Source organism: Centruroides sculpturatus, unplaced genomic scaffold (assembly GCF_000671375.1).
Source record: "Centruroides sculpturatus isolate CEXI.00-Female unplaced genomic scaffold, Cexi_2.0 scaffold248, whole genome shotgun sequence".
Taxonomy (NCBI): domain Eukaryota; kingdom Metazoa; phylum Arthropoda; class Arachnida; order Scorpiones; family Buthidae; genus Centruroides; species Centruroides sculpturatus.
The window spans coordinates 768,501-771,649 of record NW_019384437.1 but is presented as its reverse complement, the minus strand read 5'-3'; the positions used below and the strand labels follow the sequence as shown (position 1 = coordinate 771,649).

General features: G+C 29.5%; 1 long non-coding RNA gene across 1 annotated transcript; it reads left to right on the top strand.

Moving 5' to 3' along the window:
- The first annotated feature begins 1,119 nt into the window (after positions 1-1,119).
- On the top strand, positions 1,120-2,798 carry LOC111619967. The gene is made up of 3 exons (XR_002755846.1): positions 1,120-1,219; positions 1,733-1,882; positions 2,183-2,798. It is a non-coding gene; the product is annotated as an uncharacterized LOC111619967 (long non-coding RNA).
- The last annotated feature ends 351 nt before the right edge of the window (positions 2,799-3,149 follow it).

The following is a 3,149-nucleotide window of genomic DNA, read 5'->3' as shown; positions in this document are numbered from 1 at the left end:
TTATTGCATTTATATAAATGTGCGTATACTTTGTTTCGTGTAGGAGAATATGGAAAGCTAGACACACACAGACAGATGAAGGAAACAAAAGAAAAGAGATTTTCAGGCAGTATTTATATATATATATATATATATATATATATATAACTGGTGTTACTGATGAAGCTGGNTAGTTTGTCTGGCCGCTAAATATTGTTTTATAAATACAGACAATTAATGAAATAATAAATAAAATGGCGGGTTTATTAAATATAAAAAATTCGAAATTTCCGAATAAATTAAACAAAATGGCGACCGTTTTAATTTTCATTTTTCTTTCGAGAAATAAAATATTTTTAAGCATTTCAAAGCGCAAATTACAATAAAACCAATTATAAATTATATATATATATAAAGAAATTTAGATTTTTAGAATCTTTAAAAGTTAATTTCAATCAGAAAAGTAAAAAAATTCATCAAAAAAAAAAAATTCTATTTTTCTTCTTCAATTTTATTTGGCTTATAAAGGTACACGAAAATTGGCTTCATATATCTATTAAGTGGCAGAACAGGAAAGGATTTCTATTATTTCTTGGAACAACGATAATCCCTTTACCTTTTTTTTCTTTACTTTTCCTCAAGAAAATCAATAAAAACAAATCTAAAAAAACCTTTCTTGGGATTTTTTTTGGTTCTTCTACTTCTATACAATTAAACCACATCCAGTTTATAAATAACAAACTATCCTGTCACCACTTAAACTTTCATGACAGCAAGTTATGAGGTGATTTGCATTTTATGTTCGTGTGTTTGTCTGTGCGTTTCCTAAAATATGACTCGGAATTTTTTTTTCAAGTAAAATAAAATTTTTTTTATCGTGAAAATAAATCAGGATATTCTTCTTCTTTCGGTTGGAATCGAAAATTTAATTTAAAATATTGAAATACAATTAAAAAATTGATTTATTAAACCTTAAATGAAGATGCTACTTACTTCCAAATTTACGAAAACGTCTTGGAGAAGATTAAACTTCTCATCATCGTCCACCGCAAGAAACATTCTAATTAGATAGACTTATTTTCTAATTAGAATATTCTAATCGAACATCTTCAAATCGAGATTTGAAAATATTCGAAAATAAATTGCTGTAATTAGAATGTTTCTTGCGGTCGCCGATGACGAGAAATTTAATCTTGAAAGCGCTTCGTCAATTTGGAAGCGAGTGGATCCTTGATATAAGGTTCGATATACACTCGTTAACAAAAGCTGAGCATTCAAATATTACGTCGAAACTCGGCTTACAGGTGTATAAATGATTACAGTAGTGTTACCATTGTATGCCGGATAATTCCCCTTAAAATTGTTAACCCAGTCTTATGTAAAAAAGGCGCACAGAGGCTCGCTGTGTACCTGTTGTTTGGAAGTATTTGAATGCCAGGCATTTCTGTATGACGCAATCAAAAACATTACTCATAAATGACGTAATTTGACGAAGGCTGAAGATGAAAGGATGAGGAACTAGGATTGTAATCATTTATTAATATTGTAATCACATTTTCGATAGTAATAAGTAATTACAGTTATGTTGAGTTCATTTTTAATTTTTGTTTTTAATTTATAAAAAAATTCAAGTAACTTTTTTTTTTTATTTAATACATAAAAGAAGAAATTTATTGGTTTGTTATAAACGAGAATATTTGAATTAATTTTTTACAACAATTTTCTTGAATATTATTATTGTATTTTTTTCCAGGAGGAAAATAAATAAGTAGAAAATTTAGTCGAAAATCGAATTTGGCAAACGATTGCTCACCAGGATGAATGGAAATTCAGTGATAATCATTTACAACAAATCAAAATTGATGTATTCAGAGTCAAAGAAGCGTTATTTTTGGCACCAGAAGTGAGAAACATCAATTTTATTTTTTAATTTTTTTTTAAATATAGACTTCAGAATTTTATATATAAAATTTTAATACAAAATTCTTTTTCGTTTTGAAAGTTTTTGATATTTTTATTATATTAAGTTCTCCACTTTTGCATTTTAAGTAAGAGAAATTTTTTTAACGAATTTTTAAATAAATTTATAATGGAATTTACATAAAATTCTTTAGTTGTAGATATAAAAGGACTATTTTTGTTTTTTAGATATATAAAACTCAATTTTAATGATGTAAAGTTGCATCTGGATTCGCTTTTACAGGTGCAAGAACTGATTTCAGGTGCGTGTTGATCGTTCCGGATATAAAAATCACAGTAATTATAGGTAGAATTCATGTATTTATTTTATTTTTACACACTTTTCAATTGTTCTACGAATCTACTTTGGTTTTCGGATGCCCTTTCGTAGAATACATAGAAGGCCCAATGGCCGAGTAGTTAAAATGGCACTCTACCACTCTGGAGGATACGAAATCGAATCCGGACTGAATCGAAAAATTTCCATGAATTTTCGGGTTGGTCCGTTCCTAGCCTAGGTATGTCAAGTTCTTCACCTCACCACTCTCATTTACTTCATTGTGGATCAAGCGGAAACAATAACGGGCTTGCCGGTGGCGCGTTATACCTTCATGGAACCCAGGTGAATTTGAATTAGGGTCTCCAAGTACATTGTTGACTTCAGACATTTTTCTTCGGGGGATTTTTTGAGGGGAAATATATTTCTTATAAATGATCGTTTGGGGCTCCTTGTTGATGGAGCCCCAGGAAATTGCCATAGGAGATAACACGCTTCTGGGGCTTGCTAAGGAGGCTTTCTTTAGCAAGCTAAGGAGGCTTTTCAGAGCGGAAAGAGTAAATAAAAAACTTGAATATTTAGTTCTTACACCCAAAATAGTAAATTTTACATACTTAATACGTAATTTTTTTATTGACGCCAAGAATAATTTTCCATACAAAATTGGAAAATTTTCATAAATTGCAAGAGTTATGAATTTACATACGATGAAGTTTGTCAAGTACATTTTTTCCCCACTGTTTCACTTTAATGTTTAACTTTCCTGTTAAGTGTACAATTTACATAAACTAAATTTAATAACACAATAAACGATAATACGTCAATAGCAACAAAACTATTTAAATAATAAGTTTAGAAGCCAAACACGGTTTATCCAATTAGCAAAAGGGGTGCAAATTCATCCCAAACAAAGGACACGAGATTTCAACTCTCT